Below are 26,519 nucleotides of genomic sequence, written 5' to 3'. Positions count from 1 at the left end.
CTTATCGGCCCTTCATGATTGCAGATGACACACACTTCACTCCTCTAATACTAACCTTCTCACTGTACCTCAGTTTCATCTATCTTGCCGCCGAATTCTCGCCCACATCCTGCGTCTGGCCTGAAATGCCTTCCCTCCTCAAATCTGATAGACAATTACTCTCCCTGACTTCAAAACCTTATTGAAGGCACATCTCCTCCAAGAGGCTTTCCCTAAGTCCTCCTTTTCTCTTCTCCCTCTTCCTTCTTTGTGCCTTGATTTGCTCCCTTCATTCGTCCTCCATCCCAACCCCTCAGCACTAATGTACGTATCTGTAATTTATTTATTTACATTAATGTCTGTCTCCCCCTTTAGACTGTAAGCTCTCTGTGGGCAGGGAATGAGTTTGTTATATTGTACACTCCCAGGCACTTAGTACAGGGTTCTGCACACAGTAAGCACTCAGTGCTCAGAGAAGCAGTATGGCTCAGTGGAAAGAGCCTGGTCTCAGGAGTCAGAGGTCATGGGTTCTAATCCTGGCTCCACCACTTGTCAGCTGTGTGACTTTGGGCAAGTCACTTCACTTCTCTGGGCCTCAGTTATCTCATCTGTAAAATGGGGATTAAGACTGTGAGCCCCACATGGGACAACCTGATTACTTTGTATCCCCCCCCAATGCTGAGAATAGTGCTTGGCACATAGTAAGCGCTTAACAGATACCATTATTATTATTATTATTATTATTATTATTATTAATATGATTTGACTGACTGACAACATATCTACGCATGTCAGTGAGCACTTAGACAAAGGTTGGAGTCTTCTCGCTGGCTCAGCTGATGCCTTTGCACTCTGCGGCCATTTTTAATCTCATTCTTTCGTGATTTGTTTGGGTGATGACATTTAGGGTAACATTGTGGAACAGAAATGTCTACTGATGAATTTTTTTGCTCAACATTCATATGCATTTCATTTATTTCTTTGAAGAAGTTTATTTTCATGCAACTATTTTTAGTTTGTGACGGGTTTGTACTTAAAAATAATGGCAGCAGAAGTTTTGTTTTTTCCCCCATGAAATCCTATTCCTTATAAGATCGCACGATCCATTTTCCCTTCTGTTTTGACTCCTATGGTGTTTAAGCATCTAAGTTGGTTGGCCTCTGTCCTTAACTTGGATTTGCCACCTTTTCCTGGGCCCCAAATTGCCCTGTGCTCAGCTAAGTGCTCAATAAATGTCATTCTCTGTCACCTCTGCCACGATTTTGTCCCTGAGTTTCCTTGGTTTGACCTTTACAAAGTTTAAAAGCTTCTGCTACATTCCTAAGTCCCCATCTCCTTCCTATCATTCCTCTCCAAAATCCTTGAGTGAGTTGTCTGCACCCACTGCCTCCAATTCTCTCCTTGACCCCCTCCAATTTGGCTTCCACTCCCTTCACTCCAGTGAAACTCCACTATCAAAGGTCACCAATGATCCCCTTCTTGGCATATCCAATGTCCTCTACTCTATCCTAATCCTCCTCGACCTTGCAGCTGCCTTCGACACTGTCGACCACCCCCTTCTCCTGGAAACATTATCCAACCTTGGCTTCATTGATACTGTCCACTCCTGGTTCTCCTCCCATCTCTCTGGCCCTTCATTCTCAGTATTTTTCACAGGCTCCTCCTCTGCCCCCTACCCCCTAACTGTTGGAGTCCCTCTAGGCTCAGTTCTGAGTCCCCTTCTATTTTCCATCTACATTCACTCCTTGGAAAACTCATTCACTCCCATGACTTCAACCATCACCTCTATGCAGATGATTCCCAAATCTACACCTCCAATCCTGATCTTTCTCCTTCTCTGCAGTCTCACATTTCCTACTACTGCCTTCAGGAGACACCTCAAACTTAACATGTCCAGAACATAACTCCTTATATTCCTACCCAAATCCTGTTCTACTGCTGACTTTCCCGTCACTATAGGGAGCACCACCATCCTTCCTGTCTCACAAGCCCATTCCCTTGGAGTTATCCTCAGCTCATCTCTCTTTCAACCCACGTGTTCAATTTGTCACCAATTCCTGCTGGTTCAACCTTCACAACATCATTAAAATTTACCCTTTCCTCTCCAACCAAACTGCTACCATGCTGATCCAATCATTTATCCTCTCCCGCCTTGACTACTGCTTCTGCCTCCTTGCTGACCTCCAAGCCTCCTGTCTCTCCCAACTCCAATCCATACTTCATTCTGCTGTCTGGATCATTTTTCTACAAAACCATTCAGTCCATGTTTCCTCACTTCTCAAGAACCTCCAGTGATTGCCCATCCACCTCTGCATCAGAAAGGAAGTCCTTACCATGGGCTTTAAAACATTCAATCACTTTGCCACCCCCCGCACCACACACACCTTAACTCCCTGATTTCCTACTGTAACCCAGCCTGCACACCTAGCTCCTCTAAAGCCAACCTGCTCACTGAACCTTGATCTCATGTATCTCACCGCTGACACCTCGCTTACATCCAGCCTCTGTCCTGGAGTGCCCTCTCACTTCATATCCTACAGATGATCACTCTCCCTGCCTTCAAAGCTTTATTAAAAGCACATCTCCTCCAAAAGGCCTTCCTTGATTACACCTTCATTTCCTTTATTCCCTTCTGTGTTTCTGTTGCACTTGGATTTGCACCCTTTATTCACCCTACACCCTTCAGCACTTAGGTACATCTCCACAATTTATTCATATTAATGTCTATCGCCTGCTCTAAACTATAAACTCTTTGTGGGCAGGGAACATGTCTAGCAACTCTGTTATATTGTACTCTTCCAAGTGCTTAATACAGTGCTCTGTACAAAGTAGGAGCTCAATAAATACAAATTTTTGATTAGCTCACTGTCAAGTCAGGTGAGAGGAATAATAATAATAATGATGGCATTTGTTAAGCGCTTACTACATGCCAAGCACTGTTCTAAGCACTGGGGGAGATAAAAGGTAATCAGGTTGGCCCACGTGGGGCTCACAATCTTAATCCCCATTTTACAGATGAGGAAACTGAGGCACAGAGAAGTTAATTGATTTGCCCAAAGTCACACAGTAGATAAGTGGCGGAGGCAGGATTAGAACCCATGATCTCTGACTCCCAAGCCCGCGCTCTTTCCACTAAACCATGCTGCTTGTTTAGAGGAGCCAATTTGTTTTTAATAGCATTTAAGTGCTTACTATGTGTTGGGGTAGATAGAAGATAATCAGGTTGAATACAGTCCATGTCCTACATGAGACTCACACTCTTAATCCCCAATTTACAGATGAGGTAACTGGGGCCCAGAGAAGTTAAGTGACTTGCCCAAGGTCACTTAGCAGACAAGTAGAAGAGCCAGGATGAGGACCCAAGTCCTTCTGACTCCCAGGCCCATGCTCTATCCACTAGGCCTCACTACTTCGCTGCTTTTGTTTTCAGTGGATGAAAACAAAATATCACTATTGCTCCTCTTTTTGCCCACCTTCATATTATCATTGATGCCCTAACTAGTTGGCAAACTTCACTTTATTCTTGCTAAGTTAGTGTCCTCTTTGGTTTTTTTCCCCCCAAATCACCTCAGAATCTGCTCTAGGAGACAACCTGTGTATGTTCCGCTCCTAAAACTAGGGAGGGCAGGGACATTGCCTTTTTTAACACCATGGAGTGCCAGCACATCGTGGGTTTATATTAAGAACGTAAGAAAAACTTTATTAAGCCAGATTCCCTGGCCATGCAATCCAGATTTCTGTCTCCAAGAGTAGCACCAAAAGATGCTGGGAGGAATCTTTGTATAATAATAATGATGATGGTATTTGTTAAGTGCTTACTATGTTGTGCTGTGAGAAGCAGCGTGGCTTAGTGGCAAGAGCCCGGGCTTGGGAATCAGAGGTCATGGATTCTAATGCCGCTCTGCCACTTGTCTGCTGTGTGACCTTGGGCAAGTCACTTAACATCTCTGTGCCTCAGTTCCCTCATCTGTAAAATGGGGATTATTACTGTGAGCCCCATGTTGGACAACCTGATTACCTTGTATCTGTCCAGTGCTTAGAACAGTGCTTGGCACATAGTAAGTGCTTAACAAATGCCATTATTATAATTATTATTATTATTATGTGCCAAGCACTGTTCTGTATGATGTCTTACCCATGTGATCCCTTGGTTATGTGACATTTAGCACTTGATATTCATCTCCCTTCTTCCCCCTCCCCCCACCAGTACTTTTGTACCTATTTGTTTTAATGTGTCTCACCCTCTAGATTTTAAGCTCCTTATGGGCCAGGAAAGTGTCTACCAACTCCATTGTATTGTACTCTCCCAAGCACTTAGTACAGTGGTCTGCACACAGAGAGTGCTCAGTAAATACCATTGCTTGACTGATTGATGGTGGCCCTCTTAGATATTTAACAGTGTGGTTTGAGTATGTACCTTTTAACTTCCCTAACTATTTCCTCTAATAACACATCAACAAGCTTTTCATCCATAAATTTAGCCAACCCTTTTTGGACCTTCTGATACGTTTCAGCCTGCACAGCTTCCCGTGGTAGGAAATTCCATATGCTTATCCCATGCTGGTGGGGGGGGGAATGTTTCCTTTTATTAGTTTTGATCCAAGCCTACTCAATGAGTGATCCTCATTCTCGTGCAGGGAGACTTGTTGAACAGTTCTGTCCACACCCTTCAGGCATTTGTCGAATTCAATTATGTCCCCTCTCAGCCCACATCTTCCCAGGATGCAGAGTTTTCAGTGTCTTCTCATCCAGAAGTCCCTCCATCCCCCTGACTCTTGGCTGGTTTTCTCTGTTCCTGCTCCACCTCTGTCCTGATCTTCCCATGATGCAGCAGCCAAGTTGGGGTGAATCAGAGAAATCCCAAATAGAGAGCTAGAAAACTGTGCTTCTTGAGACTAACAATATGCTCAGTACGGGAATCTTCTCCTTCTGATTCTTGTCTATGGTCAACTTGCCCCACTTTCCTAATGCCAGGGATAATGCGGGGCTCAGTGTGATTTCTTTTTCCCCCTCCTGGGTGTAGCCAGGATGCCTGGCAGACACTGGGGCCTGTTGTCTGGAATTCCCTCCAGCTCGTTGGAGGTTGGAAGTCCTCAAACCTTCTGTCCCCAATCTTGCTTCGAGAGAACTCGCAGCTGGTGCATTTTTCATTGAATCGGGATTGGAATGGTCTGATGGCGAGGCCATCCAAGCCATTCCCCTGTCTTCAAGGCAGCTCTGAGCAAGAGGACAGGAAAGGTGAGGTAGGAACCACATCCCTAGCTCCCTACAAGGGCAATGTTCCAAAAAGCAAAGCATGATGGGGCTCAGCAAAGGTGGTTGGCCAGACTCAGGCATCTTCTCCCTGCTTCCCTTGCTTAATCAACCAATCATTGGTATTATTATTATCATTATTGTTGCATTCGTTAAGCGCTACCTTTGTATCAGACAATGTTCTAAGAGCTGAGATCGCTACGAGTTAATCAGGTCGGATGCAACCCCTGTCCCACCTGGGGCTCACAGCCTGTACACAGAGCACTTTACTGTTTGAGAGAGTACAATACAAAAGAGTTGGTAGACACGTTTCCTGCCCACAACGACCTTATAGCCTAGAGAGGGAGACAAACATGAAAATAAATTTGGGGTATGTACACGGGGTGTGTGAGGCTGAGAGTGGGGTGAAAATCAAGTGCTTGAGGGGTATAGATCCAAGTGTGTAGTGCTCCAGGTCATGCACTTGGGCCCAAAGGACCCAGATCCCCTGATTCCGGTCACTAGGCCTTGCTGCCACTCATTTAAAACGTTATCATCATCAATCGTATTATTGAGCGCTTACTGTGTGCAGAGCACTGTACTAAGCGCTTGGGAAGTACAAGTTGGCAACATATAGAGACAGTCCCTACCCAACAGTGGGCTCACAGTCCTCCCTTTTAGACTGAGACCCATGTGGGGTCTAGATTGCCTGATCTGATCATGGTGAATCTCCCCATGCACTAAGTAGGTAGTATGCACTTGTTGTTGTTGTTGTCTTGTGCTGTTGAGTCGTGTCCGACCCATAGTGACGTCATGGACGCATCTCTCCCAGAACGCCCCACTTCCATCTGCAATCGTTCTGGTAGCGTATCTATAGTTTTCTTGGTAAAAATCCGGAAGTGGTTTACCATTGCCTCCTTCTGAGCAGTAAACTAGTCACTGCCCTCGACTCTCTCCCATGCTGTTGCTGCCCAGCACAGATGAGTTTTGACTTGTAGCAGATTGCCTGCCACTTGTTAGCCACTGACCAAGCTAGGAGCGGAATGGGTAGGCCTCTGCTTGACTCTCCCTCTTGTAGTCGAGACTGGTAGAGGACTGGAAACTCTCCAGGTGCGACCCTGAGAGGGTATGTATGCAGTTAGTACATAAAAACCTCCATTGGTTGCCCATCTATCTCCACATCTAACGGAAACTCCTTCCCATCGGCTTTAAAGCGCTCAATCAGCTACTACCTCTCCTCACTCCTATCCCACTACCACCCAGCCCGCACACTTCGCTCCTCTAACACCAGCTTGCTCACTGTGCATCACTGTCATATCTCTCACCTTTGACCTCTTGCTCACATCCTTCGTCCTGCCCGGAACTCCCTCCACCTTTGTATTGGATGGACCACCACTCTCCTCACCTTCACAGCCTTATTTAAATCACATTTCTTCCAAGAAGCCTTACCTGACTAATCCCTCATTTCCTCATTCATCCCCCGCTTTTCTGCATCGCCTACTTACCCCACCTTCCAGAACTAATGTTTATATCCCTATACTCTGCTGTTTCCCCTATCTGTATTTTATTTTAATATCTATCTCCTGCACTGGACTGTAAGCTCCTTGAGAGCAGGGAACACGTTTGCCCACTCTTGCATCGTATTCTCCCAAGCACTTGGTTCAGTGCTCTGCACATATTAAGTTCTCAGTAAATAGCACTGCTTGACTAAGCACTTAATAAATGCCATAATTAAGTGGGGAGCATTCAGGAGTGCTGAAGTTCCTGGCCTAGAGTGCCACGAGAATCAAATCAATGCCAAAAGCAATCAACCACTCTTGAACTGAAACACTCAGAGAATCTGGCTAGATGCATCCTCACCACTGGATTTGTGGAAAGAAAAGTACTCATTGGAAATGTCACTTTTATTTCAAATCACCACTTCTCTGTGCCTCGGTTTCCTTACCTGTAAAATGGGGATTAAATGTCTGTTTGCCCTCCCCCTTAGAATGTGAGCCACATGTGGAGCAAAGACTGTGTTCTATCTTCCTACCCCAACTTTTAGCACAGTGCCTGGCACTTAGGCACTTACATAATACCATACTATTTATTACTATTATTCGACCCCAATCACACCATTCATCTGGCCCCATGAGGTGCATTCCATTTCTAGTTCCCGAATGGGGGGATTGACTGGATGATTGACATATGTCCAGGGAAATCGTAGACGTCCTGTTGGTTTCATGATGGATTGGAGCATTTTTGCACTAGCACACGTTAATCAGGTGGAATCCTTGAAGCTGATGTGGTAAAGGAGGGTTTTGCAGTGGCTCCTGATGGGCTGTCTTCATAGGTGAAATTCAGCATGGGGTGAATCTTTGGCCCACGGGGCAGTGGCACCGGGAAGAGGGAGGGGGGGACGTTCTGGGATGCTCGGGAGGAAGGGAGTTGGGCCCACTGCAGATGTGCTGTGGGCGGATCGGGGAATGTGGACTGTCCCCCAAGGACCCACCTGTGTGGGCTCCTCATGCTGGCCTGGGGGACAGGCACAAACCACAGCGGCTCCGTCCTCCCTGTCCAGGTCGGGGCGGGGGGGGGGGGGCAAGACCCCACTCCAGCGGATGGGGGAGGCCGAACTCCATCACCCCCTTGTCAGCCCTGGCTCCCGAACTGCAACTGGATCAGGGAATCCCTTTCTTTCCCTCCCCTCAAGCCCGGGGAGCACCTGTGGCTCCTTGCCAGACCCCAGATGCTGTGGCCCAGCTCTGGGGTGGGAGGAGGAGGAGGAGACGTGGGCACCAGGTTCACCCGCCCCACTACAGTGGGCTGGAACCATGCCCCACTGAGGGATCAAATGAGAAGCTTTGAGTTTGTTTTCTTTTTATTCATAAAACTGACCAAAAAATCGATCTCTCAGGGCCAGCAATGGTCCAGGACAGTGGCACCCCCAGGGCCAGGGAGTGCAGTGGCCACTGCCACGCCCATCAGGGGGAGGTGGCCCGTTCCTCCATCCCAGCTTCCCTCGACTTCACCCACAGCCAGCCAGAACTGACCCTGGCAAGGGCCAGCCTGCACCTCGGGACCTGTGCCTCCATCATGGCGGCCCGACTCACATGCGGGGCAGGTGTCAGGCTGGCATCAGATTGCGTCATGTGAATGGCAGATGTCAATCGGGGGGGTGGGCACCATACTGGGTCGTGGTTCTACTAGGGATTGGTAGATCTTTTAGGACACCTAGATGGTAGTAATCAAACAAATGCCTCTTATGCAAATCACAGTCTCTGTCATGGCCCTGTTCCATTGTATGTGTCTTTTTATAATTGAATTGGGGCAAAATCCTGCCTCATAGCCAGTAGTAGTAGTAAGATATTTATGGAGTGCCCACTGTTTTGCTTGGCTAGTGCAAAACAGACAAGGGACATATTCTCTGTCCCCCAGGGAGCTTGCAGTCTAATAGATCAATCATTCAATCAATGGTATTTATTGAGTGCATACTATGGGTTCTAATCCTAGCTCCGCCACTTGTCTGCTGTGTGATCTTGGGCAAGTCATTTAACTTCTCTGTGCCTCAGTTACCTCATCTGTAAAATGGCGATTAAAAGTGTGAGCTCCTTGTGGGACAACCTGATTACCCTGTATCTACCCCAGCGCTTAGAACAGTGCTTGGCACATAGTAAGCCCTTAATACCATAATTATTATTATTATTGTTCTTACTGAGTGCTAAACACTTAGGAGAGCACAACAGTAGCAAGACACACATTTCCTTCCCTCAAGGAGCTTACAACTAATGGTGGAAACAAGCATAGAATTATTTCCGGAGAGTGAAAGCAGGAAGCCGTACAAACACATTAGGGCAAAACAGCCGAACAAGTAATTGGAGGTAGAGACGAACAGAGAAATGAATATGGACATACGCATTCAGATGAGGGCTGGGGTTCAGAGTGAATTATACAAATGTTCAGGGTAGGTTTGGGGTGGAATCAACAGGTTGATTTCAGGTGTTGGGAATTAATTGGTAACATCTTGATTAATTGACCCTAATAATAATAATTTAGGGTTCATGTTCATGTAGACAGGGTTCATGTCTACTAATCCTATTGTACTCTCCCAAGCACGTAGTAGAGGGCGCCATACCGAGTAGGTACTTCAATATTCTTGATTGAACTGGAGAAGGCTTCCTGGAAGAGTTGGGATCTTTTGAAGAGCTGTAAACCTAGGGAGAGCTGTTGCCATGGGAATGGTGTGTTTGTGAGAGGCTGGGGACAGGAGAGTCGAGAGCGAGGTATGGTTAGAAAGTGACCCTGGGAGGAACAAAGAGTGGAGATTGGGGATTAGCATGTGACAAACCAATGCTCAAGGTGGAGAGAAGGGATTTGATTTATCAAAAGATCTTCATTTTGAATTTCTGCAGTAAATGAAGTACCAAAGAATTGTAGGCACAGACGACTAATTTTTTTCATATTTCTTTTCAAAGCTGGGAAATTCCATTAATCAATTTGGAAGGGCAGGGGGCTGGGGGACTGGGAGAGAAAAGGAATGTCTCCATCGCATTTTCCAAAATCCCATTATTAGATAGTGCAGCTTTCAGCCAAGCCCAGATTCGAGGCTGGGTTTGTTTTACAAAGCCAACTTGTCACAGTGACTCAAGCATAGGTCATCGAGTCTCAAATCAAGCACATGGTCTTCTGATCCCAGGATTTGGTTCTCCATTGTAACTCGATTAGAGGCTCTGCTGTGGAGTTAGCTTCTGAGAGAAGGTTGCCCTGATGCTGTTTAGCTTGAATTTTAGGCTTATGGAAAGAAATGCTCTTTCTGGAATGCTTTGGATAAACCAATCTGGCACCAAAAGCTACATTTATGGTACAGTGCTATTTGCCCTCTCCAGTTCCTTCATGGAGTTTCTGAATGGAATAATACCATAAGTGATCATTCCTTAGAGCTGGGGATTGTATGGCTAGACTGGGTTGTCAATCAAATTCCAGCGTGCCTTGGGGCCTTTGTTGATATTTGTGTTTTCATTACTGGAGGTTCTTTGTAGCTTGAGGAGAACAGGTATGGAGGGCTGATTCTGGAGTTATGCTGGTTGAGTGTGTGTAAAGAGTACCAGCTTCCCCTTTACAAAGTGTTACATGCCTTACTGAGCATTTACAGATTAAATCCCCAATGGACGTTAGAGGATTTGGGTTTTTTTGTTCATGTGTTCCATTCCACGTGGGCAAAATGTGACTCAGATCTGACCTGGGCTTTGCCTCTTTGGGCATGAGGCAGCATGGTCTGATGGAAAGAGCACAGGGCTAGGGGTCAGGAGAGGGCAGGGAATGTGTCTGTTTATTGCTATATTGCACTCTCCCAAGCGCTTAGTACAGTGTTCTGCACACAGTAAGTGCTCAGTAAATGCAATCAAATTAATTGAATGGATTGAATGAATAAAATGATGGGCCTTTTCCAAGCAGGGGGAACTTGGCTTCAACAGTTTCAAGTGGATTTAGACCCAATTAGAGAGTGGTTCCACCCATATTTTGTTTTATGGCATTTGTTAAGTGCTTACTATGTGCCAGTCCCCATAATAGGCACAGGGATAGGCACAAGCTCATCAGATTGGACACAGTCCATGTCCTACGTGGAGCTCAAAGTATTAATCCTCAGTTACAGATGAGGTAACTGAGGCACAGAGAAGTGAAGTGACTTGCCCAAGGTTACACAGCAGAGAGTGGTGGAGCTGGGATTAGAAACCAGATCCTTCTGACTCCTAGGTCATGCTGCTTCTCAATAAGCCACGATGCTTCTCGTTACGCACTTAACTACAAGGGGCAAGACAGAATCACAGAAATATTAGAACTTGAAATATTGTCCACCGGTCTTGAAATGACACTCATCACGTCATACCTTCTGTGGGTGGGACACGGGAGGGGAATGGGCGACAGAAGGATATCCAAATGGCTTCTCTTTCGGGAGCTGAAATGGGGCTACCTTGAACAGGGTGGACGGAAGAAACACTTTAAACAGAAAATGAAAAATAATAATAATTGTGGTGTTTGTTAAGCACTTACTATGTACCAGGCACTGTACTAAGCGCTGGGGTGGACACAAGCAAATTGGGTTGGACACAGTCCCTGTCCCACACAGGGCTCCCAGTCTCAATCTCCATTTTACAGATCAATCAATCAATCATATTTATTGAGCGCTTACTATGTGCAGAGCACTGTACTAAGCGCTTGGGAAGTACAAATTGGCAACATATACAGTCCCTACCCAACATTGGGCTCACAGTCTAAAAGGGGGAGACCTACAGATGAGGTAACTGAGGCACAGAGAAGTGAAGTGACTTACCTAAGGTCACACAGCAGACAAGTGGTTGAGCTGGGATTAGAATCCAAGACCTTCTGACTTGAACCAAGGCTTCCAAGGCTTCCAGTGATGCGACAGGCAGTGGACACTTGGGAACCCTTCTGCACTTCAGAATGACCTGTCCACTGATATCCCTCCCAACCGTAAGCCCACTGTAGTCGGGGAATGTGTCTACCAACTCCGGTGTATTGCACTCTCCCAAGCACTTAGTGCAATGCTCTGCACACAGTAAGCCTCAATAAATACCAGTGATTGATAACAGAGGCGTATTCTCCCATTAGACTGTCAGTCCCTTGTGGGCAGGGACCGTGTCGAACAAATCTATTGTATTTTCCTCTCCCAAGCATTTAGTTCAGTGCTCTGCACACAGTAAGCATTCAGTAAATACCTTTGATTGGTTGAGTGATTGATAGGGTGACTTTCTTGGAGCAGAGATTTGGGGAAAATGAGGGCACCAAGCAGGAGTAATGAAAACAGAGTCAATCAGTCGATGATACTTATCGAGGGCTTACTGTGTGCAGAGAACTGTCCTAAGTGCTTGGGAGGGTATAGTATAACCTAACAGAATTGGTAGGCATGTTCCCTGCCCACTATGAGTTTACAGTCTAGAGGGGGAGGGAGACATTAATATAAATAATGCAAGCGCTTATCCTATCCCGCCTTGATTACTGTATCAGCCTCCTTGCTGACCTCCCTGCCTCCTATCTCTCCCCAATCCAGTCCATACTGCATTCTGCTGCCCTGATCATATTCCTTCAAAAACGTTCAGACCATGATTCCCCATCCCTCAAGAAACTCCAGTGGTTGTCCATCCACCAGTGCATCATAAACTCCTCACAGTTGCCTTCAAAACACTTACTCACCTTGTCCCCTTACCTCACCTCGCTATACTCTCCTACTACAACCCAGCCTGCACACCTCATTCCTCGGATACTAACCTTTTCACTGTACCTCGATCTCATCTGTCTCACCTCCGACCTCTTGCCCACATCCTCCCTCTGGCCTGGAATGCCCTCGCTCCTCCTATCAGACAGATAATTGCTCTCCCCATCTTCAAAGCCTTTTTGAAGGCACATCTCTTCCAAGAAGCCTTCCCTGACTTGCCCTCTCCTCCTCTTCTTCCACTTCCTTCTGCATCACCCTGACTCACTCCCTTCTTTCAACCTTCCTCCCATCCCCACAACACATACGTATATACCTGTAATTTATTTATGTACATTAATCTCTGTCTCCCCCTCTAGACTGTGAGCTCGTTATGGGCAGGGAATCTGTCTGTTATATGGTACTCTCCCAAGCCCTTAGTGCAGTGCTGTGCTCACAGTAAGCACTCAATAAATATGATTGAATGAATAAATAAATAAATTATGGCTATGTACAGAAGGGCTGTAGGACTTAGGGAGGAGTGAATAAGTGAATAAAGGGTGCAAATCGAAGGGTGAGGGTGATGCAGAAGGAAGGAGGCGGGGCGGGGCTTGGAGAGGGGAAGAACAGCAGATCTAGGCACTGGGAACTAATCAACTGTTGGGCCACCCTGAAACAAAAATTTATCATGGTCAGACAGTCCTAACTAGGGTGGTCTGCTGATGACCCTCCCGAATACCAGACGTGGAGACGCAATGTGACCTGGCTCGCAGCCTAACAAGTCATTTAACCTCTCCGGACCTCAGTTTCCTCACCTGTAAAATGAGGACAGGATACCTGCTATCTCTCCCTCCCTCTTAGACTGTGGGCTCTGTATGGGACAGGGACTATGTCCAATCTGATTATCCTGTCTATGCCCCCAATGTTTAGCACAGTGCTTGGCACCTGGTAAGGGCCGTAAAAAAGTGGCCCAGTCATTGCTGAGAATGATTCCAATGTGTCAGGGACTGTCAGTCCTGCACCCATCTCATCAGAGAGACACACACACATACAAACTCCCCACCTCCCTACCCCCAAAAAACTTCACTACCAGGAGTGTCAACGTTGATAAATACCAAAAAAACAGCAATGCCTCTGCAAGCCAGCCATGGCAACTTCTCTATTTCTCTATTGCTTCCAGAAAAGGGGAATTTCCATCACCCTGGCCCTTCAGGACACAGGATTTTTACTGTAAAGACTTTTAGAACTTTAACTTTAGATCTTTAAATGAAATCCTTTTATCGTCATTTCTCTCCCAGATGTATAATTCCCAGCGATTCGTTGAAATCTTGGATTTTCTTTTCACCCACCTTTCTTGTCTTAATTTGTTTTACCTTCCATATTAATTTTCAGATTAAGATTTTAACCTTTGACTACACCCTGCAGTTTAGGTGCAGAAAGATTTCAAACTTGTGGTTCCGATAACAACTTCCTGTGAAAATTACACTAATCATGGGGATCTGGTACATAAAACACAAGCCACCTGGAAATAGTTATTTTAAATTGACTTAAACTCCTAGTTTATGCTGACATTGAATCATTTTGTTAGAAAGGCATCGATCTGGTTCTAATCTTTGGAGAGTGTGGAAGTCATACTTTGTGGGGGGGAGGGGCGGTTTTATTTAAAAATGTAATACTGACAGGTAACAGATTTAACTACTGCTGGATTTCTCCGTGAAGAAATGGCTGATTGCGGTTATAGACTTACTCTCTTCAGAGTTCAGCAAGGAGCCCTGCTGTCTCCGTTGAAATGGAGTCGAGGTTGACAAGTCAGGATTGGTGAGGTCCCTCAGTGGTGGGGGAGGAAGGAGCTCCTCTTATCCCTGATTCTTTGCCCTTGAGACAAAAGAATCCGCTGTTGATATAGGGGTGAGTGTTACTAGAATACTGTGTTCTGATTTAAGGGTCAGTGTTGGCTGCATTCCCGGCTTCATCGGAGAGTGCTCAAACCCTGACTGATTTCTCAACATCCTAAGCCCTTCGGCCAGCTCATGGGCAGAGATGGGTCCTCGATTATTTATTTTGACCTCTCGAGTTGTGAAGATTTTGATGACTGTCTCCCATGCTGGAGGACCTGGATTCTAATCCCATCTCCACCACTTTCCTGCTGTGTGACGTTGGGCAAGTCACTTCGCTTCTCTGTGTCTCAGCTTTCTCATCTGTCAAATGGGGATTCGAACCTGTGCTTCCCCCTTCTTAGACTGTGAGCCCCAGGAGGGACAGGGACTGTGTCCCAACTGATTACCTGTTTCTACCCCCAGTGCTTAGCATAGTGCTTGGCACATAGTGAGCACACAACAAATTTCCTCATTATTATTATAATGATTGTTGTTGGCAGGGAATGGTTAATGCATTACCCTCTACTGCCCAAGTATCCAGTTTGGCGCACCATACCAAGTGGTTTCTCAATAACTGCAGCTGCAACAACTACTACTACTACTATTGTTATCACTACTATTACTGCTACTATTATTACTAGCATTACTTCTAGTACTAGTAATGATTACTGTTACATTACTATTACTCCTCCTCCTATTACTATTACTAAGAATAATAATACTAATTATGGTATTTGTTAAGCGCTTACTATGTGCCAAGGAGCTAAGCACTAGGGTAGATACAGGATAATCAGATTGTCCCATGTGGGGCTCACAGTCTCAATCCCCATTTTACAGATGAGGTAACTGAGGCACAGAGAAGTTAAATGACTTTCCCAAGGTCACACAGCACACTAGTGGTGAAACCGGAATTAGAACCCACGACCTCTGACTCCTATGCCCATGCTCTGGCCACTAGGCCATGCTGCTCCTCTAACTACTACTACTACTACTACTACTACTGCTACTACTACTACTACTACTACTACTACTACTATTATTGCTGCTAGACTGTAAGCTCCCCCTCTAGACCATAAGCTCATTTTGGGCAGAAAATGTGTCTGTCATATTGTACTTCTTCCAGCACTTAGTACAGTGGTCTGCTCGCAGTAAATGCTCAATAAATACGATTGACTGACTGGTATCACTGCTGCTACTTTCACCCGGACAAAATGCTCACTCTGAGCTGTGGGAATTACTCCTGAAATTGGGTTTGATTAAGCCTCCAGGCCCAGACTGGCCCATTAGGATGTCATGGTAGGCCGGTACCACTGTGGACCACCATTAGGGTGGCCGCTGAGGGCCCTTGTGGATACCAGACACCCAAGCAATGGAACATGACAGCATCATAGTCAACGTAGTGGAGAAGGCTGGCCAGAGCATTTCTCAGGAGGAACCCCGGTCCCCCCAGCCCTCAACCCCGACCTCCCACTTACTCCTACGTCCCTGTGAACTCAGTCACCACGTCCAAGTGGCAGGAGTTGAGGGCGGAGGGAGGCCGGGCGCTGAGAACCAATTATGACTCAAAAGCATCTGGTGCCATTTCTTATAATAATCATGGAGGTATGTGTTCAGCACTTACTATGTGCTAGGCATTGTAATAATAGCAATTAATAATAATTATGGTACTTGTTAAGAGCTTCCTATGTGCCAAGCACTGTACTAAGCGCTGGGTTAGATACAAGTTAATCAGGTTGGACACAGTCTCTGAGCCACTTAGGGCTTACAGTCTCAATCCCCATTTTACAGGTGAGGTAACTAAGGCCCAGAGAAGTGAATTGACTTGCCCAAGTTCCCAAAGCAGACAAGTGGCAGAGCTGGGATTAGAACCCATGATCCACTGACTTCAAGGCCCATGCTCTATCCACTACCACACTACTTCTCTATAATTATGGTATTTGTTAGGCGCTTACTATGTGCCACACACTGTACTATGCACTGGGGTCGATACTACTTAATCAGGTTGGACACGGTCTCTGTCCTATATAGGTCTCACAGTCTAGAGGAGGGGGAGGACAGGTAATGAATCCCCATTTTATGGATGAGGAAACTGAGGCCCAGAGAAGTGAAGTGACTTGTCCCAGGTCACACAGCAGGCAAGTGGCAGAGCCAGTTAGTGTGTTTGGTTGCCCGGCCTGCAGCTTGCCTGGCCCTTGTCTGACAGCATGACCTCATGGAAAGAGCACAGGCCTGGGAGTCAGAGAACCTGGGTTCTACTCCTGTCTCTGCCACTTGCCTACTGTGTAACCTCGTGTCATCACTTCCCTTCTCTGGGCCTCAGTTTCCTCAGTCAACGAGTTGAGAGGTAGAGTTGTTGGTACCTAACAGGTTCCGGAAAGGGCCAGAGACTGGGAGACATGACATGCTTCTCCCCTCCCTGCCTTTCTGCCCTCAAGCCTTCTTCCTGGGGAACTGCTGGTGAGGGTTTCTGACCCATGTGGCTCTGCTCTCCTCCCGTTGACCTAAGCCTCCTTTGGCCTCTCCCTCACCCCTTGGGCAGAGGAAAAAGAAGCTTTCAGCCTTCTGCTCCTCAATTTCCCTTTCTGCCACCTCAGCTCTCCACTTCCGTGGGCCACTCCCTAGCTGAGCAGGAAATGAAATGCTCGAAAATATGCTAAGGACTGGAGTGTGTGTGTATAGAGTGGTGCGTGTGTGTGCATTTCTCAGTCCTTCAAGAATACCTACTATGAGATATTTTATTTCCCCTTATCTGTAATTTATTTCAATATCTGGGAGTCTAAGGGACCTGGGTTCTAATCCTGGCTCTGCCACTTGCCTGCTGTGGGACCTTGGGCAAGTCACTAAACTTCTCTGTGCCTCAGTTCCCTCATCTGTAAAATGGGGATTAAGACTGTGACCTCTATGGACTGTGTTTAACCTAATCAACTTGTATCTACCCCAGTACTTAGAAGAGTGCCTGGCACATAGTAAGCACTTAAAAATACCATTTAAAAAAATGTCTCTGTCCCCCACTGTTAACTCCTCATGGGCAGGGATTGCATCTACCAACTCTATTGTTTTATACTTTTCCAAGAGTTGAATCCAGTGCTTTGCATGCAGTAAAAACTCAGTAAATACCATTGATTGATGGATAGATTATGAGCACCTACTATGTGCAGAGCACTGTACTAAGCACGTGGGAGAGTACAGTAGCAAAGACGACAGACCCTTGCCCTCAAGCAGCTTACAGTCTAGTGGGAACCATCCCCCAAAACATTTGCCGATGGGGGAAGACGAGAATGGTAAGATGGGCAAGTGATTAGTAGAGTGTGCAAGTTGACACTAACCCAAGTATTGAGGTTGGGTGTGAGTGCATAAGCCCTGAGATGATGTTTAGGAGGAGATGAGCTGGAGAGAGGAGAGAAGCAGCATGGCTCAGTGGAAAGAGCACGGGCTTTGGAGGCAGAGGTCATGGGTTCAAATCCCAGCTCCACCAACTGTCAGCTGTGTGACTTTGGGCAAGTCATTTAACTTCTCTGTGCCTCAGTTCCCTCATCTGTAAAATGGGGATTAAGACTGTGAGCCCCCCGTGGGACAACCTGATCTCCTTGTAACCTCCCCAGCGCTTAGAACAGTGCTTTGCACATAGTAAGCGCTTAATAAATGCCATCATCATCATCAAATCCATCGAGGAAGGAAGGCCTCATGGAGGAGGTGTGATTTCAATAGGAGCCACGCTGGGGAGATTGATGCCAATGTACCCAAGCTAAGTGGTGTAACCAGGCCCTTGAAGGCTGCTCCAAGATTTTGTAAGATTGTAAGGTGAATCAGAAGGGCAACTCTGAAAATTAGAAAGAATTCCAGACTGTGCATTCAGCTTCCTGATGGCCAAGGGTGGTTACACTTCCCACTGCTTTCTAAGGAACTGGCCTTGATTTGGGACCCAGTGAAAGCCATCAAAATTTAGGGAAGCAAGTCAGTGCTAGGTTTCTTGCCAGAGCACTTTTACTTTGAAATGGGCAAAACAAGACTTGCATTGTCCAATTTATAGAGCCAGGAAAGAACCAAGAACCAAGAAGAGCCTAGCACACTTTATTCACTTTATTCTTTTCTAGTTTTTTTTTTAATATCATTGATTTAGCAGTCCTCTGTGCCAAAGTAACGTGCAAAGCTCTAAGCTAGATACCTGATAATCAGATTTGGTCCCTGCCCCACACAGGTGTCACAGTCTAAGAGGCAGGGAGAGCTGGTATCTTATCCCCAATTAGCAGAGGAGGAAAGTGGTGCCCAGAGAGGTTGTGTGACTCGCAAAGGTCACACAGCAGGATAAGTGACAGAACCGAGACCAGAACTCAGGTTTCCAGACTGCAAGCTCATCTCTAGACTGTATGCTTTTTGTGGACAGGGAATGTGTTTGTTATGTTGTACTCTCCCGAGCACTTAGTATAGTGCGCTGCACCCAATAAGTGCTCAACAATTCTGATTGACTGACTGACTCTGACCTCTAGCCATCAGCCATGATGCCCTGCCCTTTATGTGATAGCGAGCTACTTCTGCCATAGGTAAATGTCACAGTATCCTTTGATTATGAAGGGCAACGTATAGCATGTAGACAGCATCCATTTTTGCTCTAATATTTTGTCTTCTTTCTGCTTTACCAATGCTGAATCCTGAAGATAATTCATTTAGTTTGACTCAAATTTAATGTGCTTTAAATTAACCCAAGGGAGAAAGCTCCCTTTGTTACATTTTTTTAGGGTGCATTTAAGAGTAAAATCTGGATGTTCTACAATGTAGATATGGCTTTTTGGTGGACTTTATTTCAGTCGAAGGTAAGAGGTAAGAAGTTGACACCAATTTCTAGAACTAAGAAGCATTACCACAACAACTTCTCAGTGTATTCATTCATTCAGTCATATTTATTGAGTGCTTTTTGTGTGCAGAGCACAGAATACTAAGCTCTTGGGAGTGTACATAATAACAATAGACACTTTCCCTGCCCACAGTGAGCTTGCAGTCTAGAGAGGGAGACAGACATTACTATAAATAAATAAATTACAGATCTGTACATAAGTGCTGTTGATCTGGACAGGGGGATGAATAAAAGGAGCAAGTCAGGGTAACACAGGAGGGAATGGGAAAAGAGGAAAAGAGGGCTTAGTTAGGGAAGGCTTCTTGGAGGCGATGTGCCTTCAAAGTAATTGTCTGTCAGATATAAGGAGGGAGGGCATTCCAGGCCAGAGGCAGGACGTGGGTGAGGGGTTGGCGGCAAGATAGATGGAACTGAGGTACATTGAAAAGGTTGGCATTAGAGGAGGCATGCGTTAAGTATTTACTCTGTGCCAAAGCATTATTCTAAGCACTGTGGTAGATGCAGATAATCAGTTCAGACACAGTCCTGTCCGCCTAGAGCTCATAGTAAAAAAAGGAAGAGAGCAGGTATTGAATCCTCATTTTACAGAGATGGAAACTGAGGCACAGGGAGGTGAAGGGACTTGCCCAAGGCCACCCAGCATATATCCCAAGACATATCAACTTGGAGTTGTTTCAGTTTTCTGTTCCAGGGCTACAGTGTTGAGTGGACCCTTTTCTCATAGCCTTCCATTCCGGACAGAGATTGGAGTGACCTTCAAAGAAGACAGTGACTCCTAATGTTTTTATCGCCAAACTCTGGAAGAGCATGCTTTCCTTTCATGGGCTCCAGTCCCCAGCTGCCTAACTTGGCATGGGCCTGTGGAGGATGCTTGAGCTGGGTGGGCTGGTGAGAGATCAGAGGCCTTGGGACGGAGTCCTGTAGTGATGATTCTGACCGTCAGGAAAGGGGCCCTTTGGGCCAGAAGCAGAGAGAGAGAGGGAAGACCTTTAGTATCTGGCACAATTCACATTCCTCACCTCACTTCTCTTGCGGCCAACCTCACGCTCACGCCCTCCCTCCTGCCTGGAGTTGGTCAGTCAGTCGATCGTATTTATTGAGCACTTACTGTGGTCAGAGCACTGTACTAAGCAGTGGGGAGAGTACAGTATGAATAAATAGACACACTCCCTGCCCACAGTAAGCTTACAGTCTGGAGGAGCTCTCTCCCCCTTCACATCTGGCAGACTACTGCTCTCTCCATCTTCAAAGGCCTTCTGAAATCACATCTCCTCCAGGAGGCCTTCTAGTCAATCCATCCATCAATCGATGGTATTTATTGAGTGCTTACTATGTGCAGAGCACTCTACTAAGAGCTTGGGAGAGTAGAATGGAATTAGACACATTTCCTGCCCGTAATGAGCTTACAGTCTAGAGGGGGAGGCAGACATCAATATGAACAAATAAGTAATTTAGGCTTGAGAGTCAGACGATGTGGGTTCTAATCCCAGCTCCGCCACTTGTCTGCTGTGTGACCTTGGGAAAGCCACTTACCTTCTCTGTGCCTCAGTTACCTCATCCGTAAAGTGGGGATTAAGACGGTGAGCCTCACATGAGACAACCTGATTACCTTGTATCTATCCCAGTGCTTGGAACAGTGCTTGGCATATAGTAAGCGCTTAACAAATGCCATTATTATTATTATATATCATTTAAATATATGTACAGAAGCAGCGTGGTCTAGTGGAAAGAGCACGGGCTTGGGAGTCAGAGGTCATGGGTTCTAATCCTGGCTCTGCCAATTGTCAGCTGTGTGACTTTGGGCAAGTCACTTAACTTCTCTGTGCCTCAGTTACCTCATCTGTAAAAAGGGGACTAAGACTGTGAGCCCCACGTGGGACAACCTGATTACCTTGTATCTACCCCAGTGCTTAGAACAGTGCTTGGCACAAAATAAGTGCTTAACACATGCCAACAGTATTATTATTATTATTATGGGGTTGGGGTGAATATCAAATGTCCAAAGGTCACAAATCCAAGTGTACAGATGTCAGAGAAGGGAGAGCGAGCCGGGGGAAAAGAGGACTTAACGGGAGAAGGCCTCTTGGAGGTGTGACCTTAATAATGGTTCCCCTAATCAATCTTTTCTCTCTCCACCCTTTTTCTCCCCCAACTGACACTTCCGGATCACCTGAGCCTTTGGAGAATCACTTCCCCGCCCACTGTCCCATGGTGCTTATGGGCTACTACTACTCTCCCAAGAGCTTAGTACAGTGCTCTGCTCAAAAAATTCCATAGCTGGATTGGTAACCGAGCTTGTAGTTCTGTGCATTCTGGGAGCTGAGACTTACCTGCAGAATCACTGGCAAGCATTAGGTTTCCTCCGGCTGACAAGTAAGAAATTTGCCAGTGACCAGATTTTCATACGATTCTGTGATCGGGGTTTTGACGTTAGAAATGGCAGCCTCAGTCTGGTCCTTGCCCCCCAGAAGAGGATGACAAAACCCCGGGTGGAGTGAGACAGTTCAATGGGATCTGAACTAAGGGCTTTTCCATCTGGCAGTGATAGACATGGCAGATTGCTTTTCTCAATGAACCAAACGCTTCCCGTGGGAAAATATTTCCCATCTTTGGAAAGGGAAAAGCAAGCCGAGTGTCAGGAAAGGGAGATAAGGGTCCTTCACGCTCGGGATCATTTGGAGATTTTTCAGAAGGGGTGGCTTCAACACAGGAAAAGGGCATCAGATTGAAGCAGGTGATCATCTGGGTGAAGGTACAGAGCCATGGTGAAACAGAGAACGACCCGCTCAGAACAATCTGACCCTGTTCTTTAGAAATCTTCTGTTTGGTTTCTAAATCAATAGCGACTTGTGCAGTCTAAGGTGCATGCCTGGAGCAGTTTGGGTTAACTATATTTAGTATTTGACCTAATCCATCTGCATGTCATTTGCTATAATCTGCATACACAGCTGTTTCTGGAGTGCACCAAAATAAATGGCTATTTAATAGACAGAGGCTGTCTCCCCTAGTACGGTGGAGGCTCCTTGTGGGATCAGAATGTGTCAATTCTTTGTTTTGTATTTCCCAAGTGTTTAGTTTAGGAGGTAGTGTAGCCTAGTGGCAAGAACCTGGGAGTCAGAAGACCCAATCCTAACCCCGACTCTGCCATTTGTCTGCTGCGTGACCTTCAGAAAGCCACTTAACTTCTCTGAGCCTCAGTTTCCTCATCTGCAAAATATGGATTAAATACCTGCTTTCTTTCCCTTTATGATCATGAGACCTAGTTGGTCAATAGCCATGTCCGAACCATTGATCTCATGTCTACCCCAGCGCTTTGTACAGTGTTTGGCACAGAGGAAGCTTTTAATAAATACCACAGTGATTATTACTGAAGACTGTAAGCTCATTATGGCCAAGGAATGTGTCTGCTAATTCTGTTGTTTTGTACTCTCCCAAGCATTTACTACAGTGCCCTGCACGTAGTAAGAGCTCAATAAATACCATAGATTGATTGATTGCTCAATAAATACCATTAGCATGGCCTAGTGGATAGAGCAAGGGCATGGGCGCCGGTTCTAATCCCGGCTCTGCTGTGTCACCTTAGGCAGGTCAGTTGACTTCTCTGTGCCTCAGTTGTTATTGTTGTCTTATGCTGTCGAGTCATGTTCGACCCATAGGGACACCATATATACATCTCTCCCAGAACGCCCTAACTCCATCTGCAATCGTTCTGGTAGTGTATCCAGAGAGTTTTCTTGGTAAAAATACAGAAGCGGTTTACCATTGCCTCCTTCCACACAGTAAACCTGAGTCTCCGCCCTCGACTCTCTCCTGTGCCGCTGCTGCCCAGCATGGGTGAGTTTTGACTTGTAGCAGATTGCCTTGCACTCGCTAGCCACTGGCTAAACTAGGAATGGAATGGGTAGGCCTCTGCTTGACTCTCCCTCCCATAGCCGAGACTGGTAGAGTCCTGGAAACTCTCTGGGTGTGACCCTGAGAGGCAGTGCCTGTTACCTCATCTGTAAAATAGGAATTAGGACAGTGAACCCCATGCCCAACCTGATTTACTTGCATCCACCCCTGTGCTTAGTACAGTACCTGGCACAAAGTGAGTGCTTAACAAATACCACAATTATTATTATCATTATTACTACTACTCTCTCATCTACTACTACTACTACTACTACTACTACTACTACTACTACTACATAGACGGTGTTGAGCCACTTTCCAAAACAGGGAGAGGAAGGGAGACGTTTCAAACATTCTGCCATTTTTCCTTCAGGACTGCTAGAAATCAGTTGGTAAAACAACCTTTTCAGAACCAATTCAGGTGTCTCTGATAGTACAAAGGAATTATTCAGCTTTCACTTCCTGTACACAGTGCGGGCTTTGTTCTCATCTGAGGAAAAGCAGCAAATTAGTTACCAGACTTGAACAATTTTAAAATTCCCTCAGGATAATCGTTCTTTTGTCCTGGGGGACTTGAGCCAAATTTGAGGCCCATCTCTCATAGTTTATCTCTTATTATAGGCTTCTGAGTTGCAGAGAGCATCTTGACTTTGTTTTGGTTAAAATATAAACAAGTATGTAACCGTCCCTGGTTTTCTAAAATAACACTACAGACAGTCAGGCTGTAGCCATGCGGATGAAAAGTCTGACGTGAGATCGACACCCGCCCTACACGTTGTTTGCCCTTACTAAGTGTTTAATCAACAGCTATTGTGTGTCGAGCCCTGGGATAGACCCAAGATAATCAGAGCAGATGCAATCCCTCTCCCACAACTTTAAAGGGAAGAAGAACAGGTGGTGGCATCCCCATGTTCTAGTTGAGGAAACTGAGTCCCAGATTGGTTAATAATAATAATAATAATGACAAGAAGAATAATAATGTTTGTTAAGAGCTTACTATGTGTCAAGTGCTGGGGTCGATGCAACTAAATTGGGTTGTACATAGTCCCTGTCCCACATGGGGCTCACAGCCTTAAATCCCCAATTTCCAGATGAGGAAACTGAGACACAGTTGCGGTTTCCCCAAAGTCCACTGCTATATCATCTTGGGAAGCCGTGTATTCTAGTAGAAAGAACCTGGGCCTGAATGTCAGATGACCTGTGTTCTAATCCCAGATCTGCCATGTGACCTTGGGCAAGTCACTTCCTTCTCTGTGCCTCAGTTTCCTCATCTGGAAAATGGGGGCTCAGTACCTGTCCTCCCTCCTATTATGATTGCGAGGGCAATGGGGGATACGGACTGTGTCCAACCTGATTAATTTGTATCTACCCCAGTGCTTAAAACAGTGCTTGACACACACCATTACCCTTATTGCTATATTTATTATTATTATTATTTAAAACTGGGCTTAGTACTGTCTTTAAATCATTAATTTTGCCCTTCTGGCTTGTATATGATCCCTTCCAGTTCCCCAAACAGCCACTGCTTAGTCGTTTTGATGTAGATCATTCTCAATTAATCAATCAGTGGTATTTACTGAGCACTTATTGGGTACAGAGCACTGTACTAAGTGCTTGGGAGATTATGATATAGCATACTCACTACCCACAATGAGCTTACAGTCTACAGGCAAGTGAGAAGCAGCATGGCCATTAGTCTTTTAGACTGTGAGCTCACTGTTGGGTAGGGACTGTCTCTATATGTTGCCAATTTGTACTTCCCAAGCGCTTAGTACAGTGCTGTGCACACAGTAAGCGCTCAATAAATACAATTGATGATGATGATGATGAGAGAGCACAGGCCTAGGCGTCAGAAGGACCTGGGTTCTAATCCCGACTCTGCCACTTGCTTGCTGTGTGACCTTGGACAAGTCACTTCACTTCTCTGGGCCTCAATTATATCATCTGTAAAATGGGGATTAAGACTGTGAACCCCATGTGGGACATAGACTGTGTCCAACCTGATTGGTTGGTATCTACCCCAGCACTTAGTAAGTGCCTGGTAAATAGGAAGTGCTTAACAAATAGCATAAGAAAAAAGGCAACAGAGTATAAGGAGATATCCATAGATTCTTGTCACCTGCCCCAACCAGGAGAGCTGTTTTGTGATGAGCATTGTCTAAATGCTGGTGAGCGGCCTTTGGGTGCTTGCAGAATAACTCCCCTCTTCCCTCTGCTGCTAGCCAATAGGTTCATCTCATCAAAAAACTTGGGCTGTTTGTTATGAAGGAAAATGAGTTGTCATCGGATAAATGGATTTAAATTTCATGACTGAAATCTGTCTTCCTGCCCCAAATCTGCCTTACTGATGGTATTGAAATTCTTACTCTGCACCAAGCACTGTGCTCAGCCCTGGGATAGATACAAGATAATCATGTTGGACAGAGTCCCTGTCCCACAAGGGGTTCACAGTCTAAGGGGGAGAGGGAATAGGTACGGAATCCTGTTTTACAGATGATGAAACTGAGGCATAGAGAACAACGATGATGGTATTTGTTAAGTGCTTACTATGAGCCAAGCAGTGTTCTAAGCGCTGGGGTAGATACAAGGTTATTATGTTGTCCCATGTGGGGCTCACAGTCCTAATCCCCATTTTACGGATAAGGTAACTGAGGCACAGAGGAGTGAAGTGACTTGCCCAAAGTCACACAGCTGACAAGTGGTGGAGCAGGATTCGAACCCATGACCTCTGAGTCCCAAGCCCATGCTCTTCCCACTAAACCACGCTGCTTCTCTTAAGGCACAGAGAAGTGAAGTGACTTTCCCAAGGTCACACAGCAGACAAGTGGTGGAGTCAGAATTCGGGGAATTCTAATAGTTGGGCATTGAAGTTTAATATTAATAGGATCGCACTATCACTAGCCTGGACGTTCCCTGAGAACAGGGATCGTGTCTACATCTCTATTGTGTCGCCTTCTCCCAAGGGCTTACCAGAGTGCTCTGTGCACAGTAAATTCTCAAAAAATACCATCGATTGACTGATCGATCAATAGAGTGACTTTTGAAAGTGATGGTCAGCTCTACTATCTTATTTCTAAACTCTTCTTCTTGTTGCTCTTTGAGAGATTAACTAGACTCCCCACTGACCTTGTTGTGGTTATGAAAACCTTGGTGATTTCATTTCTATTGATCATCATCATCAATCGTATTTATTGAGCGCTTACTGTGTGCAGAGCACTGTACTAAGCGCTTGGGAACTACAAGTTGGCAACATATAGAGACAGTCCCTACCCAATAGTGGGCTCACAGTCTAAAAGAGTGGGCTCACAGTCTAAAAGTAAGTTTGGCATTCTCCCCAAGCGGGGCAGTTTTCTTGCAACTTGGCAGAAATTAATCTGCACTGTGGAGGCTGAGCAGTAAAACCCTTATCCATAATAGCCAAAGTTCTCTTGTCACTGAAAGTATTTACTGAGCTCTTGTTGTTGTTGTCTTATGCTGTAGCTCTCTTCCTCCCTTCATA

The 26,519-nt window shown here is 45.8% G+C and overlaps 1 protein-coding gene and 2 non-coding genes across 3 annotated transcripts in view; 1 reads left to right on the top strand and 2 right to left on the bottom strand.

The window, feature by feature from the left end:
• Positions 1-26,519, top strand: part of ADAMTS18 (ADAM metallopeptidase with thrombospondin type 1 motif 18) — a 187,193-nt gene that overhangs the window by 19,070 nt on the left and 141,604 nt on the right. The window lies entirely within an intron of this gene.
• Positions 6,202-6,339, bottom strand: LOC119920688. Its single transcript, XR_005448417.1, has one exon. It is a non-coding gene; the product is annotated as a small nucleolar RNA SNORA7 (small nucleolar RNA).
• LOC119920008 lies at positions 22,974-23,111 on the bottom strand. The gene has a single exon (XR_005447779.1). It is a non-coding gene; the product is annotated as a small nucleolar RNA SNORA7 (small nucleolar RNA).

Source organism: Tachyglossus aculeatus, chromosome X1, assembly GCF_015852505.1.
Source record: "Tachyglossus aculeatus isolate mTacAcu1 chromosome X1, mTacAcu1.pri, whole genome shotgun sequence".
Lineage (NCBI taxonomy): Eukaryota > Metazoa > Chordata > Mammalia > Monotremata > Tachyglossidae > Tachyglossus > Tachyglossus aculeatus.
Note: the sequence above shows the minus strand (reverse complement) of the source record. Positions and strands in the feature narration are given on the sequence as shown.